Source organism: Anopheles coustani, chromosome 3, assembly GCF_943734705.1.
Source record: "Anopheles coustani chromosome 3, idAnoCousDA_361_x.2, whole genome shotgun sequence".
In the NCBI taxonomy this organism is placed as follows: Eukaryota; Metazoa; Arthropoda; class Insecta; order Diptera; family Culicidae; genus Anopheles; species Anopheles coustani.
In genome coordinates this window covers 83,682,460-83,699,819 of record NC_071288.1, presented here as the reverse complement: position 1 = coordinate 83,699,819, position 17,360 = coordinate 83,682,460, and the positions used below count along the sequence as shown (strand labels likewise).

The 17,360-nt window shown below is 42.5% G+C and overlaps 1 protein-coding gene across 1 annotated transcript in view; it reads left to right on the top strand.

Moving 5' to 3' along the window:
- Positions 1-17,360, top strand: part of LOC131260731 (catenin delta-2) — a 39,752-nt gene continuing 22,392 nt past the window's right edge. Inside the window, exon 1 of the mRNA XM_058262531.1 lies at positions 1-423. The gene's annotated coding sequence lies outside the window, so the exon portion shown is untranslated. The remainder of the gene's footprint in view (positions 424-17,360) is intronic.

Below are 17,360 nucleotides of genomic sequence, written 5' to 3'. Positions count from 1 at the left end.
TCGGCGTTCGAAACTCGGAACTAATGTCGTGCGTGTTTTGGAAAATTAACCAATCTCAGTGCGCTATCGGTGGTGTAAATTGTGCGTAAACAAGCGCGGAACCGGTGCACTGTTCGTTGTGCATGAGGTTTGAACCGGCCAGTGCCCGGTTTGGTGGCAAAAGAGCGCTGAAAAAGTGTCACTCTTGTGGGTGAAAAGTGATTTCGGAAGCAGTAGCCAGCGGTGCGTGTTGTGGGTGCAAAGGTGCAAGAAACAAGTGGAAGGAAGGGTGTCGGCTCTGGCGTGTGAACTTGTGAAAAGAAAAGAGAAGCAATCAAAGAAGAAGCCCTTGGTCAAAGCAGTGCGAAGAAAAAGGTCGTACAGCGAGCAGAAAGGGAAAGGGGCGAGGTACCAGCAAGCCACGGGAGCAGTAGAAGTTTTTCGGTGAGTGTTTTTTTTTTGTTGTTGCGGTGCACACATTGCAGTTTTCTTCACAAGCATTCTATTTTGACAAATAAAAACCCCAAAACCCCATGCGGCCAAGCCCCACAACAATACGCAACGCCGTGACGTCGGCGTTTATGAAAAGTGAGCTGTAGAAAAGGTGACAACGAAGCATGTTTGATTGTGTGCGTGTAAATGCGAGGGGGTTTGGCGTGCATGTGTGTGTGTGTGTGTGTGCGGGTAAGTGGGTGCGAGAAAACAAAAAAAACATTTCTTATTGACAGACGATTTGGTAAAGAAGGAGTAGTTAAAACAAGTTAATCCTTAATTTCCTACCTCATCGAGATCAATAGAAAATGACCTGTAATAAACATCTCAATCCACCATAAACAGTGGGATTGTGATGTAGTAAATCAATAGTTTGATATCGAACGTAAGATTTCACTGCTTCTTGTGTTGTGATTGTTTGATGTTGCGGTTTCTAATTCAAGGACTTAAGGTGCTGGTGCGGTGCTACTGTAGTTGTTCCTGGAATCGGTCAAGGTTCACAAGACTGATTCTGCATCTCATGAAAAATTAATTGATTTAAAAATATTTCTGAAGTTTTCTACTGGAAGTTAATTTTCGCTTCTCAAACTCTTGATATGCTACTCGTTTCAATTCGTCCTTGCGGTTAGCATCTCTTTGACATCAACCATGTCATATGTAACTGAAAAAATATAATTCACACGTAAAAACGATCATATTTGATGAAGGAGATCACTTAGAAATGCTTTCACCCATCACGTAGAAACATTTTTAAATAGTTATTAGTAATCGTGTGTATTATTCTATGCGAATGAATGCGATTTACTGTTACCTTTTTGCAATGACTTAAAGTCCGCAATCTTATCTTCTGCTGGTTTACCAAGTGATAGCAAACTTTGTACAGCTGCAACGTATCGATCAGATCCGGCTTGTTTCCCGGCACGGCAGAACTGCTAGCGGGCTCTTGGAACGTTGCTAAATGGGAGGGTGCATACAAAATGCATCGGACGCCAGTACGGGCACGCCGAATGCACTTTTATTCCATCATCCATCGGTCGACGTCATATCGTCGCAATGGGAAATAACAACAACAACAACAACAGGGTGGGAAAGCAACGTGTGTGTATGTGTGTGTGGGTTGGTGTCATCGACTGGTTTGGCTGTGAGGAGGCACGGAGAGAAAATATCCTGGTTTTGTTTCGTTTTATTTTATTTTTTCGTTCATTTCGTTTTGATTTGTACCAGTAGAGGAGAGAAGAGTAAGGTTCGGTAGGTGGGATGGAATCAAAATACCCCGGTCGGTGAGAGAAAAGAGACTCCCGGAGAGAGGGAACGAGCAGGAGAGAAAGTGCGAGCACAGATGCACAGACGGGTCCGCCACGGATCTGTCGCTCTGCGGGAAAATCTTCTCGTGGAAATCGCGTACGCGCAGTCATCGATTGCCGTGCCGTACGATGGCTGCTACGCTGCTGTACGACGAGTAGAAACTCCGCCAAGGGGTTGGAAAATTTTTGCAACATCTCTTCCCCGCCCCGTCCGTGTTCCGTCGTGTCGGTGTCGCGTACGCGTTTTTCCAGCCGCAACCAGCACAGTACCGCTGGTGGTAAACTGTTATTTTTATTTTTTTGCCCCAGTCGACGGGTGACTGTTTCGCCGATTCGCGCTGCCCGCAGGAAGATGCTAGTGATTAGCGGTTAACCACACCTGTGCGAAGGACAGGTGAAATTGTGGATGTGAAAAACACTGCACCGAAATCGTCCGGGACAGCTCCGACACAGGGGGTGATGATCCGTCCTGGGTGGTGTGATAAAGTGGAAATCATATTCAGCAGTAGCCGCAGCGGCATCCGAACGCCAAAGTCCGAGCGAACGTTTACGATGGAAATGCAAGACAACTAAAAACTGGTGTGGACGGGTGTCGAAAAGTTCACAGCTTACTGGAAATGTGTGTGGTGTAGAAAGTTGTTGGTGTAAATCGCGATAAAGTACTATCATCCGACGTAGAAACCAAAGTGTGCGGTGTCCGTGAGGTTTCCGTGCATCCTAGAAGGTAGTGAAAACCTAGCAATATTACTCTCGCTACAATGTTGCATGCAGAAGGGTGCGGCATTTTAACAGAAAAAAAGTTGAAACAGTTGTGAAGATTGATTGTATTTAGGTACCGCTGTGTTGGGTGAAACACGTCTTAAAGAATTTCACTATCAAAAAGTGCCTTCAATCTTTTTGCCTTTTAATTCCACATCTTCCAATCCAAAATTTCCAATGCGTACTATGCGTCTGAAGATATCTTTCTCCGCCGTGTACATCGAAAATATGCAGCGCTACGCTGAGATGGCAACGAAATCTGGGTTACTATACTATGGAAGTTCTTTAACGGAAAGCGCAAGGAGGGAGAGGAAAAAAAGGGAAGGATGAAATGCATTGCTTCGACGAACGGGCAAGGAGGGTAAAGGGAACATGGTTTAGGGTCGGGGTCCGGAGAGCAGCAAGTGCCTGGTGGAGGTGCGGACCGGAGCTAAATGCAGAAGGGCCAGGGTTCCTTTGGGCAAGGGACAGTAGGTGGTGGGAAAAAAAGGACGTGCGGGTTTGAGATGAAGCATCGAGCGTTCTCCAGTTCCACATCATCTCCAGAAAGGTAGAGAGAATATAGAAATACGCGTAGTCCGATATTCCCACTCGGTATTACCGCAGAGCACAGATTTTACACGGTTTCTCAACAAAACTTCCCGGAACCGCCTATCTTCTCGCTACTCTCATCGCTCTCTCTCTCTAGTTTGAAGGCACACATACAATGCAAGCACCTGTGCGTGTGTGTGGCCCGTCCGGTATGCTTGGATATGGAAAATCTTGTATTTATTATTTAACATTTTTTCTAACTGAACCGGCTTTTATTTATTGAGAAATAAAGTGGAATATTCGATATTTCTCTTAGTTCTATTACTGAAAGTAACACTTCTTGTCGATCAAATCCAAATACTCATGACAATATTGTTTTAAACTGTTACTGTTCTTACTTCTATTGCTATAAGCGCAGTTGTCTATAAAAACTAGGTTGACCACCGTTTGAAAAGCGTGACAAACCGTGTACCGGCGACAGTTCGTATGACGATTGACACAATTGCCGATGCTTAGGCTTCAATTGAGCAGTACACCGGTAGTCACACCAGGAACCGGTTCGCTGGAGTCGGATGGCACACTTTTAAGTCGGTACGGAACTAATTGCACTTTCTCTGCCGCCATCTCGAGGCCCGCCGTTCGGCGTACCGTGCAAATTAGATACCGGCACGGGGATGGAAGTACCATGAGACCGGTCGTAGAAAAATGACTGACGGCTGACCGTCCTGTCGGCGATGGTTAGCCGCACAAGCGGCTGATGAGACAATGTGGTCTCGAAATACAGTGCCATACAAGTTTTTATCAGCTGTAGTCTGGATATGGAATCCATATGCCTCTAAGAAGACCCAGAATTCGATGCAATGTAATAATAATTTTGATATTGATTGTCTTTCAACTGACATGTCCAAGTACAGATTTTAAATCCGGATTGCAACTGATGCAAGATTTGCCCTCTACCAAAGTATTTCTTAACTTTTCTGAACAATCGAGAGTAACACTTAAACGTCCTTTTTATCTAACCATAAATACCTAAAGCGTTATAAAATGTGTGGAACAAATGAGTAAACTCATACTATTAATTTATGATAGCGTTCCAAAAGCGTTTATGCTCATCTGTTTTATCGATTATCTGGTTTATCGAAAATAGTTCAATACCTAAGAACAGTGAAACTAAACAAAACTACTGCACCTTTATTATTTATCAAATGTATTGTAAATTTATGTAAATATTCTTGATATGATCTCTTTTTTGATTCGTACAAATTCACTCTTCAGTGTTTTTTATTGTGGATTATATAAAATTTTAAACATTTTGCAATTAAATTAGATGGGAGCATTTTATATTTTGTAGTTTTTGCAATAGCAAATGAACAGACTCGCCTCGGCTTCCGTCACCAAATGGGACTTTGAGAGTGACGAAAACTGGGGCTAACGCCCAAAAGCGTTTGTCACATATTTTATATTTCTATTTGTGTTCTTAAAAAATAAACAAAGTTTGTGTGTTTTTCCATCATATCAATTTATGGTCACCACACGTTTTATGGTCCGTTTTACTTCCTTCGTTTGTATGCCGTCTTTGTTTACAATAATACATTCAGTTCTTCTTAATTAGAAAAGCACATTTCTGATTGAGCAAAGTAATTTGAAGTGGAAAATCTGCACCTAGTCATTGTTGTTCGAATCTTCTGTAATACAAAATGCATTGAAATCGTATGCGTGAAGAACAAAGCACGCTTCTATAAACTAATTTCAAACAACGTAAACCGAGGTTGACGAAACCTAGGACGAACCTGTATTTAGTTAGTGTACTATAAATTCTGAACAACTTGAGATCAAAGAGTTTAGTTAACTATTTTTAAATTATCTAAACATCTGAATGCATGCTACATAACACCTAATGCAGGTTAATTGAAATAGAAAACACAGAAACGAAAACACAATTTTCACCGAATGTGTAGAAGAGTCTACACTGTAGACAATAGAAGGAGCTTTTCTGAATCAATTAAGTATTGTGGAACAGATAAGCGCTATTGCTAAAACATCGACAGGTTTAGATTATACCAGTTCGAATATTGCCCCACCGAATTGGTGACGCCTCAAAGAACCATTTGCGACTGGTTGGGTTGGATAGCCTCGATAAGGATAACCATGTGGTCGCCTTTGCACCTCAAGCCGAACACATAATAACACACCCCAAATGGGTGGGCAAATCCTTCCACCATCCGCCGAATGTGTTGGTCCTCACGCAATTGCGCGCGACAATCAATCTGGAGAGCTGGAAAACCCGGCTGTAAAAGGCACAGTGGTGTATCGGTAGTAACATGATCAAATCGTCGAGTACCCAAGGTGTGTTCCCTGGGGTGGGGCGGTTAGTCGATGGGATGACAAACAACCGGAACGACCTCGACACAAGTAATTGGATATCCTTTGTCACGAGGGCGCGAAAGGCGAGCAAACGTGACTTCAATCGTGGTTCGATATATGCGGAGTCGAAGTCGATCGAGACGCAAGCGGCGAAGGATGTTAGCGGCGCCTGCCTCGAACTTGTCGTTAAATTGCCGACTTACACCGACGGCTGGGATGTTGTCTGATTGATTTACTTGGAGGTACACACACTTCATTCTACACTCCGCTTCCCAGCCCCGACTAGACACACCGTGCGTCACCGGCGTGACGTGTTGCGTTTGGTTAGTCCATTACTGTTTTCTTTATAGAGGTTTGGCTTTGCCTTACGTATTTGCCTTGACGCGTTGCCATGCCAGTGCACTTTTCTCGCTTTCTCATCCTCTCCATGTTTGGTTTTGGTACTTTTGATCCATTTAACGACTTGTTTCTTCCCGCTTGAAAAGGGCCATCGCATGGCTCACCGAAGAAAAAAGAAAACAGAAGGTCCGCGAGATCATACAGCCTTTGTTTGATGTTCGAACGGATTGGTTGCTTTTTTCGTTTCGAATCGTTGTTATTACTTTGTTTTTTTCCCGCCGCGACAACGACATGAATTGCAGTTTCGTTTAGTGACGCTTGATGACTTTTATCTGTCACACACAGACTTCCCAGTGAGTTTCCTTTGTTCCTCAAAAATACAAAAGTGATAACTTATAGCTTCTTTCGGTTAGAAGCTTTTTATAGCTTTCTTTCGGGTAGAAGGGTGAAAGAAAGTTAGTTTGTAAAAAAAGAATACTTCCATTTTATTGAGCAATGTGTTTTTTGAGTAGTAACACAACATACGTATTTTATGCCAAGAACATACTTTCTGATATGTTTTTGCAGATGAAGGAGTTTTATCGCGAACATGCAGTAAAAAACTTGTGCTTTTGTCTTCGATCTGTCTTTAAAATATTTAAAATTCAGCTTTTATATTTACACACTCGTTTTGTTTATGTAAGAGCAATTCAATAGAACAAGCATTACAAGTAGTTTATCTTAACTTCCTGGATCCGCCTTATCGGAGAAAACTGTACATAAAAAACTAGAATAAGAGAGAAGCTCAATTTGCCATCTTGCCTGAAAACGTATTGCAAGCGAAAAAAAGAAAAAAAATACTCAGGAAGAACCACCGTACCATCCGATAATAAGATAACTTTAATTTTGCTCGTTCATTTCCGGTGTCGCTGAGGGATTTTCCTACTTTCCATCCAAACCAAAGAGCATGGGCGTAGAAATGCGGTCTCTTCTACCTTTGCGAGCCGAGGCAAACGAAAAAAAAAACCGAAAGTAGCTCCCGGTGCAAATGGTGCACTTCTTTGGCACGTTATGTTAATGCTAGGCGGGAAGAAAACCTCCCCCCACCTTAGATACATACCGCAAAGCAACACCCAGCATATTTGGGCACAGATTATCTGTAATCAACGATGAATTTTCCTCCCCGCATTCGCTCTTTGGGGTGTTTTCTTTCTTTTCTTTCTCTTTTCTGTGCCCAAGATGTGGCCACTAGTTTGCACTTCGTCTTTTTGGGATGAAAATTCTCAACTTTCCTCTGCCTAGCAGCGAACGAGTCGCTCATTATTTGTTCTTATTCTTTCGCCCCAGGACCCAGGGTGTGTCTGACATTTCGGTTCAAAATTCCCACTAACGGGGTCGGGAACGATAAGACTCCCGGTACGATCGATCCGCCCGCGAATGGTTCGATTATGGTGTTTGGCCAGTCGTTGGCGATGAGGTAGAGATGGGTCGACTTCTATCAGAGCCAAAGAACTATACTGAACTTGCTGGGCGGCTGGAAGGTTGTACGGACATGGACGAGAGATGGTTGAAAATTGATCATCCACTTTTCCATCGTAGGAAAAACGAAACAGCATCAGAAGGAGATGAAACACCATCAAGCTCTCCATGGTACAGATACCACTCCCATGGAATCCCGGAAGATGATGGTGGAGAGTACTATTTGATACGAGACATTAGTCAGACTTTTCCGCTCTCCCCCATCGCCAGCCCCACCTTCCCACCTTTACATTCCCGTGGACGAACTGTTTCTATCCCCCAGTACGGGATATAAATAATGACCGTTGGACGTTCATCTTTCGCCGGCTTTGGATAGTGTTCACCTGCACATCCTGGCACTGTTGTGTCGGTGTATGGGTGTGTTTTTTTCCATTTGTATATTTGTTTTTGCTTCCTTCCATGGACTCAGAAGAGGGACAAAATTTCTGCCTCCTTGGGGAGGAAGTTTTTGCCCCACCAGGGAGGAATGCCGCCGGGCGTGTTCTCGCAACGTCTATCCGGGCACAGAAGCACAGAAATACAATTTGCAATCAGGTAATTTGTTAGATAGGGATTGTTTAATGGACTTAATCAGATTGAACGGTCAAATTCCGACACGACCACCTTCCGTAAGGAGTGCATGCTTCTTCGGCCGGGACTCTCCGTTGTACGGTTTGCGTCGCCCATACGGAGAGTACCAAGGAGCTTGAAGTGTCTCTAGAGCTCTACAACGAGCCTTGAGGTGAGAGAATGGCGAGTAATTTGCTTTAACAAAATTATAATTCGATTTAATCACGTGCGTTGTGTAAAAAGCATAACAATAGAGCTAGCGCGCCACGTAAAGAGATGATCCATATATGCAGATTTCTTGTTTACGTGAGCAATCCCGAATAGTTATGTTTCTGCGTGTTTTTTTTTTAATATTTTAAGCGCTTTTATCATTTATTTCCAACCCGATTTGATTTATAGATCTTTTATTCTATCTTCTTATTTTCAATGTTGTGCAAAATTTAATGATTTTGTATTGTACAAAATCATATCATAGAAGTGCGATCTATAAAATCTAGGAATCCGAAACTAGGAAAATTACCAGGAACCAGGATGTTCATCTTTGGACCAAGTTGTATGCCATACGCGAAGAAAAAGATGAAAAAAATGGTAAACTCTGTACTTTCCGAGATTTAAAAATAACCATTGTTATTATTACTTCATCTTCTCTTTTCATTTCATCCATTTTATGGTTTGTTCAAAAGCGGCCATATATTGTAGAAAATAAGTTTTTTTTTTTTTTCATATTATGTTACCTTTTCCTTGTCTTGAATACTTTTTTTATGATCACCAGCGCACTTCGGTCGCTTACTTAAGATATATCGTTTATTGAATCGAAAGGAACGATACTAGAAATATTGAGGGAGATGAAAAAAAAAAGGGAAAAAATAGAATTCTAGCCCCCATGAGAGCGTGTGTGTTGCACATTCGCCTAATTGTTTCCAGACGGGGAACCGTGCTAGAAGCCGGCTCCAGTATGTTTCTGTGTGGTTTGCTTTACGAGCCCGGGAGATGGATGGATCGCAAAACGACCCCAAAAACGGCCAAATGAAGAGCTTACAGCAGCACAACAAGCGGCCGTGTTTTGCTACCGTTTACCACCGGCGCGTGGGGAAGAAGGTGTATCTGTTCGGGCGCACCCGATAGCACACGAAACAATGGGCCACCGGCAAGCGAACACAGCGTCTCTAGCAACAATAATAAATTAATCAAGAAAATGGACCCCAACCAGCGAGAAACGGTGGAATCACGTGGAGGAAGAAAAATCTTGCCAGCAGCGCCCACTAGCCGAGCCAAGCCAAGCCACTTCATCTCATCGGAAAACTCTTCACTTTTCTGGCCGTGCACCTTTCGCGAAAGGTTGGTCGGTTGCACAGAAGATGAACAGATGAGGTATGTCTGGTTAAATTGCTCGGGCACATGGCAATGGGTGATTAATGGATACGCTCGATGGTGCGCGGAGAGAGGGTTTTGGTTTACTTTGTGGCCGTTTCGAGGACGGACGACCCTGAATCCGAAGGACGGACGGGGCGGCGGGACTCTAGTATGTTTATGGTATCCAGACGACACGGGCCAGAAATAACGCAAGTAACGTAGCATAACAAGCGGTAGATAAATGACGGGTAGTAGTAGGTCGGAAATTGCAAAACGCGTTACATCGGGGGATGTTGGCGGTTTTCCTCCTTCTTTTTATTTCGCGATCCCCCACCACAATGGAAAACGGGGGTCGACGATTGAGTCATGATGTCGTGTGCAATTTTTCAATTTCTTTACCAGGCCTCTCCGCTGAGACCGTTGGGAAGCTAGCGTTTTTGTCAGAAAGTTTGGGCAAGCAACTTTCCCTGAAATACTTTTGCTTTTATTCGCTCAATTGAATTTGCGGGAATGTTTTTACTTGAACGATTGAAACAGAGTGGTAAGTGATTTGACAAATTAATTGGGAAACGGTCTGAAGTCGTTGTGTAAAGCTGCAGATAGATGACAACAACTTTCATTCATCTGAAACATTCATTCGTCTTCATTTCAGCTCTTACCGGCAATGATGAGCTGTGAAACAAATGGTGTAGAATTGTTTATGAGCTATACTATAAGCTGGTCATTGCGATCATTTTAAATTGCTTTATATGCTGTTGACTCCTTTCAAAGCTGTCAGTGCTGAGTAAGTTGTCAAACAAATTTCAATGCAGTGAAATAACGTTCTAGCCTGACCATGTTAAGTGAAATTCTACTATCGCTACTTATACGCTATTGATTGTGTATTTCGCGTTTACACATGCTTCAAATGTGGGTTTCGCATAAGCAGTTGATAGTTGCTTTAAAGTGAAAGTTGCAATCGTTTAAATCCTCCCTAAAAGGCGTTTTAAATGATTGCAACTTTCACTTAACAGCAACTGTCAAACACTCATTTCACTCATGTGAAACCCAACATAGCACGTCTAAACGCGAAATAAACAAACAATTTGAGTTGCGCAACTAAAATTTCACTTAACGTAGCCGGGCTGTAAATTTCTTTCACAGCAATGAAAGTTTCTTGACAGCTCGTGCAACTGACAGATTTCGAAGGCGTCAACAGTATAAAACCATTTAAAATGATCGTTAAACGAAATAATCAAAGTCGTTTTATGCGATTTAAGTTCACCTGCATGATTTACAACGCTAAATGAGTATTATTATTAGTTTTAGAGATGAAATAATACAGCTCATTTACAATTCTACATAGTTTGTTTACCGACTCATCATTGCCAGTTGACAGTTAGCGTTAATTTGTTGTGAGTCGTGTAAACGCGTGATGCGTTCGGAAACTTTCAGTCCACTGAAATGACGACGACTGAAAGTTTCTCTTGCATGAAAGTTGCTGTCATTTATCTGCACCTTAAGATTTACCCCTCGACACGAAATGATCGTGGGAAGATGTTAGTTAATCGAAACAAAATTAAAAATGAAGTAATTCGTTCTGAAAATTGATAGTGAAAATTATTCGGCATTCAATAACTAAATAAGCGAAAAAAAATCAATGTAATTTTTACATTTACAAATCACTTTTCTCAGCATTCTTTCAATCCACTTGAAATGTCAATTATAACAGTTTGAGGGATTTTGATCAGACTGAACACTAATAATGAATGTTTCGAATCTTTAAATAACTCTTTCGCAACATAAAAACGTCTATTAGAAGCACGCAAATTGAGTTCTACTTGCATTAGAGAATTTCACATAGAAGAGCGACTTAATACAAGAGGTTAATTAGAGGTGTGAATCCCTTCTGAAGCGATTCAGAACTCATTTGGAATTGTGTTACAGAAGAAATACAAAAACTGTCCGCGCGAATTTCATCAATTCATCATTGAGAATTTATTAACTTATTTACTCCTTTACTTATTAGATTGGTCCAAGTGTTGTTTAAATGTCAACTGTATCTCTTCAAAGTTTTCAGTTTCTTGTGCAGTTTTACACTTCAATGCTCCTTTATTTATTTCATAACTTAATGCTCGTTAATATACTTCCTTTCATAAGCTCGCAACAAATAATAGGATTTTAATCATTGCATTAAACGTGCATCGATTGAGGTACAAAATGCAGAGTTGTAAATCACTTCAGATAAGTTAACGCGTGCACTTCTTCTACAACAACCACGGACGGAAGGGCTGAAATTGATCGGGAAAACCCGAAGGTAGTGGGTACCCGATTGACCTTACCCAAGTTGCGTACATCTTGGCCCTAGACTTCAAAGAACTTGCACGGTAAACTCAATTCAAACTTTATCCTGCCTCGGCTGTGCTGCTAAAAAGCTTGCGGTATCATTAAAAACCCTCGTTCCTTCGTCGATGGTGACCGACCGACGCCCCACTGCCGTGTCACGTGGGCATCACCGTATCAAATGGACGCTTCCCGTCATCCCCACCCCCTCCCCGGTAGACGAATCGAAAGGATCCCCTGGAAAGAAAGGAGTGTGCAAGCAATAATGATGTCGCGTTTGGGCGAGGGAAGCCTTTTTCGAGGAGGTCGGTTTTTACAACCGAGGTTCCGAGCGGTTGCCGATTGAACATGGACATTTTCCGCCTGAACAGTTTTCACTTAATATATACGAGGAGAGCCATGCGGCGCCCGGGGGGATGCTCGCGCAATTGGGGAAGGTTGGATCAAAACCACACCCCGTCCGGGATGGGCCCCCTACCTCGCTCCATCCCTCTTCTGATCGCAGGGAAAAAGTCATTTTTGGGGAAAAGCCCCGGACAGCGGAAGCACCGGATGGTTTGCGCCGCTTCCGAGAATCACGTGAAAATATGGGAAATATTATGTCCCAATTGGAAACGCTGTCGGGTTTCGGGGGTGGAACACGATAAAAACACAGAATCCCCACCTTCTCCCCCCCGAGCAAAGTCGGTTCAGGGAAAAGCTGGCGAAAGATGTCTGTGTGCCCCTCGCCCCCTTCCGTTTTCCGGTAGTTAGCGGTGGGTAACGATTGCGGGTCTAAAGAAAAGGGTGATGAAGAACTTGCTGCATATGAGCAACGCGTCGTCCTCGGCGTCCTTGTCGTCGCGAAGCGTTAATGTGTGTATGAACGTGCAGCCGCAAGGATGGCAAGCAATCGGGGCGAGTTTTGCGAGCGTGGACCCGTGTGTGCTTGTATGTGCGCCGGGAATTTCCTGTGTGGTTCACTGAAGAGTTCGCTGCCGTTCAAGGAAGCTCGAAGGTTGCTCACTCTCTACCGACCTTCCACCACGTCCCTTTCTACATGCGAGTATCCCTGATGGCGGCATGTGCCCTGTGTGTGCATGACATCGAGTTTTGGTCCTCAATCTGGGCGAGTTCGCCCCTCGAAAGGGTTTGCTTGTGGAGCCGGATGGGAAGAACTGCTTCCGTTGAACCCGTTGGTGCTGGAGGACTCTTGCTGGATGGAGAGGAATCGATTTTTTTCGCGCTTTTCCCTCCGCTCAAGCTCCTTTTCGTCCTTCTCTTGACACCGACACACACACCGATACACAGAAACACTACCGCCCACTCGAGAAGGCACACACGAACGCGGAAACGTCATTGAGGTCGCCCGGGTTGGTTCGTTCGTTCGTTCGTTCGTTCGTTCGGTTGTTTCGGTTGTTTCGGAAGGGACACACACCCTTGCACAAGGCGCTTCCGGTTCACCGTGCAGAAACAATTGTGCCCGTATCGGAAGCGTCTCCATCTCTAGACAACCAGACAGAAAAAAAACCCGATTTTAACAATGGTTTTCACTTGTCGCAATGGTTGGTCAAGTATGAATACGTTGCCAGTGGTTTCATAGTTTTGTGTTTGGAATACCATGAACATGAAGGTCCGGTTTTTCAATCTTTTCCTATCATCTAAGATACATCACAAGTTTACTATAGTGCCAAGCATCTCCGAACAGAAGTTGATTGAGTCAACTTACCTTAACACGTTGCGTACCGCGTCACCCAAATATGGGTGACGGCAGTTTTAGTACAAACAAGTTTTTGACCTATAAATAAATGAAAATGCAACATAAAAATTATTGTAATATTTTATATAAATATTTTGGGAAGCTAAGTTTTTGCTTGGCCTTCGAAAACAATCGGTTTAACATATATTATAAATAAATTGTAATTAGAAAAATTGTACTAAAAATTGTGCTAAAACGCTTGGTACGCAACGTGTTAAAGGTATCAGTCTGACAGTTTTATAAGCCATGTTTTGGTTCGGCTTACTCTAAGAAGCAATATGAAATGTTCCGTTTTTTTAATCTTTCAATTAATTAAATTGCAATACACTTTCCGCCGACAATCTATCGCTTGCCGATTACCCTCTTGTTCTTGACAGATTGATTTCCTCAAATAAATAAAGCCCTTAGAGTATCGATGATTTGATTACTGCGGGGGCCTGTGTTTGGCTTTTCCTTGCAATAAATAACTTTAAACTCCTCTCGTTCCGAGCGTGTTCGCCTTCTTCGGGTGGTCCGTATTTGCACTGCGTTGCTCTGATGGATCTGTTTTTCCTTCTTCCCAAGCCGACAAACCAATTTTCCTCCTCGGCGGGAAAGGAACTGGTCTGATAATAATACGACCTTAGACCAAATCTAACCCTCCGATGGGACTCATTTAGAGGCAATATTCTATGGGTTTTTTTTGCTTCCTGTCGCTTCCTCCTTCCTGCATTCGAAAGTGTGTGTGTGTGAATTTGGATCTGTGTGTTTGATTTTCCCTTTTGGCTCTTCCCACTTTGAGCTTACATAAAAGTACTCAACCCGATTGGGATTTGCATTATTCTTCCGTATCGACCCGCCAGCGGACGATCGAATCGAAATATATTTTTTTCTGTCCCTTCTTGGCTTGGAAGATTACTTTTCTCCCTTTTCCGTCCGGCGAGCGTTCCATCAGTGGATTTGAATCATCCATTGGAATGGTTTCAAGATACTCAGTTCAGCAGCTATTTGTAAATGATGAACCCATATGAAGGCTCATTCCATGTTGAATAGATTTCTAGGTTGAGAATAAAAGAGTTGAAAGTAAAAATTTCTCCTCGCCGGAGATTGGTCGAGATGCAACAGATTCTGCTGGAGCCCAATTTAATGTGGGACACGCAAACCGATAAAAGTTATCTTAATCCCCAAAAATCCTCCATTCAGCGCGATATAAATTGGACAGTGGACAGCGCTGGTTCTACCGCGAGAAAAATGCTATACAGAAAATTATCTAAGGTCAAAAGTCATGAAAACCGTCTCGGAGCGACCGATAATAAAGCTGCCGAAATGGCCGTTTGTGCGTTTAATAATGAACTTTGTCCCATTTTTTTTTGTTCGTTCCTTCTGGCTGGTGATTCCTTCGCCCAGTGAAACGCCCTGAAAACAAACAGGACGCGTGGTCATCCATAATCGTCGTTCCCTGCCGGTTTGGATGCTGCTAGGAAAGCAATAAAAATAAAAGAAAATATGGAAGATTTATGACTGTTTTCCGCGGAGATGAGGACGATCTTTTCGGGCCCCCGGTTTCGTGTGGTCCGGCACTACTACCGGTTCCGTGGCCGTAACGACAATAATCGGCAGCCCCGATGCTGCTCTTCCGTCTTCCGAGAAAGGGGATGCGAATTTGCATACGAATAGGAAAATGAATGATGATACTCACGTCGCACCATTTGTCACATATGCGGATGCAATAGAATGTTGTTGGGTGCTCGGTGTTGCATCAGGAGTCACGTGTCTTGTTTTTTTTCTTGGTGCTTATTGAAAAAGAAATGGATCTTGTTGAATACGTGCCGGGGTGCGTGAGAACAGAACGTAAAACGAACTTTTAAAACTTCTTCCAGTGTATCTTTGTGGCTCAATTTTATTTGAAAATGATCACTTGCTTAAAGAGTCTCCAAAGTCTTTCCTTTTTTTATAGTAGTTGGCGTCACAAAGCAACGAAACCATCATTTTTTTACCAATTAAAATGGATGCTCATAACTCAGATCAATCTCATTTAACAATGTCTCAAGACTGGTACTAATTGGAGAAGGAGATAATTTCGCTACGCATTCAATAAAGCAATGCCCTTCTTTTTCTTTTAGATTGGTCGATCACTTCGTTCTTTTTAGTTTTACATCATTATAACCGATAAAAGAAATTAGTATCGGTTGAAGAGAACTTCAATTATAATTTCATTTTCTTTGAATTATTTCGTTTCGAGACTTAACACTAGAATGCCCGAAATGCCCGGTTTTTTTTATCGCTCTTTTTATCACGGTAAATATAACTTCACCATTTTCGAAGATGTTTCTAATCCGTAAACTACTACTTGTTAGCATATCTGTTGATTATATCTTCTTAGAGTATATCGTTTTAGTATATCTTTTGGCGTTCTTTTTAGTTTTTTATGCAGATATTCCACTAGCTCGATATAAAATAAAACAGAGGACTTGGGGAAATCAATGTGGTTCTCGGAATTGGTCGAAAAGAAAAATTTGATTTGTTTTAGATGAAGCTTTGGAATTTATAAAAAGCCTTGTTGTTTTTTAAGAAATATTTTTGAAGTCAGTTTTTAGTTGGATTCTAAAATCCTCTATAATATATCTATAACATCTTAACGAATAAAGAATAATGTTTATTTGTTCATTTATTAAATTGTAACCAATCGTAATTTTTTTTTTATAAACCATTTTTTTTTATTTCTTCACAACAAACAAACTCGCACAGCAAAAAGCCCAAACATGCGGTTGTACGTTTGATGAAACCAATTTTGCTCCTATTTATCATTCGGAAGAAATAAACTTTGTTCCAATTTTCCGTTCGAACAACTTTCCACGCAAAAGTTGCTGCTGTGGATGTTAGTAAGGCAACAGTAATGCTCCCCATTTTGCTGTACCAAATTTTGCGCATGGTTAAACTCGTTGATAACAAGAGAATGTGCAAAGTGGTACAAAACCGCAATATTCGCCTTGAAAAAGGATACAAAGCGCGCGGGTACTCTGTGTGTGTGTGTGTGTGGGTTGTGTTTTCGGTGGGAAAGGATAGTCCTTATGGTCGTCGGCCTAGTTGCGGATTGAGTTTTTCCCTTTTGTTTTATTTCGTTTTTGCCTGATTAGGTCGCCCGGTATTATTATAAGCTTCGGTAAGAAGTAAAATAAGGCACATACACACACAGTTGAAAAAAAGGGAAGGAACAATCAAACATGGCACCGCACCATGTCCGATAATGTTTGTCTCTGTGGCAAGCTTTGAATGAGTCCCCCTGCTGGTATTCTCGTTGGTTTTCACCATTCCAAGGGATTTATCTGTGCTTTGGTGGACCACACGGGAGACGGAAGGTGTTTTGAAGAGTCTGGAGGGGAAGTCATGTGGTCGACGGACGGATGGAAATTTTGCCAGAATCCAACGCCAACATCAACACGCGATCAGTGGTAGGCCGAGGGCATAGTTTTCTGTCGGTTCGGTCGAAGGGATTTATATCGGACAGTGCCTGCACAAAAAAAATGGAACGCCAATGGAAATTCTCGTTTCACTCGGGTTGAGTTGGGTGCAAAGATGTAGCGCCGGTTCATCTTTTTCCGGCTTCCCTCTGTCATCCAAAATATTACAAAGTATAGCACTGTAACGAACGCTCGTTGTTGAAGGATGAGCCAGGAACCCGAGAGCATCGGAGGTCCGGCTGAGGGCGAACATTCGGTGGATTGTCAGAGAACCATTTCTTCTCCTCTCTCGTTGGCAGACAGTTTGGTGCTTTAACGATTGTTATCAACACCGAGCCAGAAGGAGCCTTTTGGCACATGCTGCCCAACGCTGACTGTTGACATTTCAACAAAGTAATATTTGTGTGTGTGTGTGTGTGTGTGTGCTGATAGCGAAAGCGGAAAGCTACTTCAGCAGTTAACGGCGAAGGGCTGTCGTCCTTTTCGGAAGTAAATCCGACAGTATTTTTTTCGTCGACATCATATTTTTGTCCATGAATTTTACTGTAAGGTTTTGTTCGTCCTAGATGGACAGTTTGTGAGGCGTGGAAAAACAAGTAAAGATTAGTTCTTGGAAAAAGATAAATGTATTCCTGTATGGAAATGTATGTAACGTGACATTTGTGTGTTTAG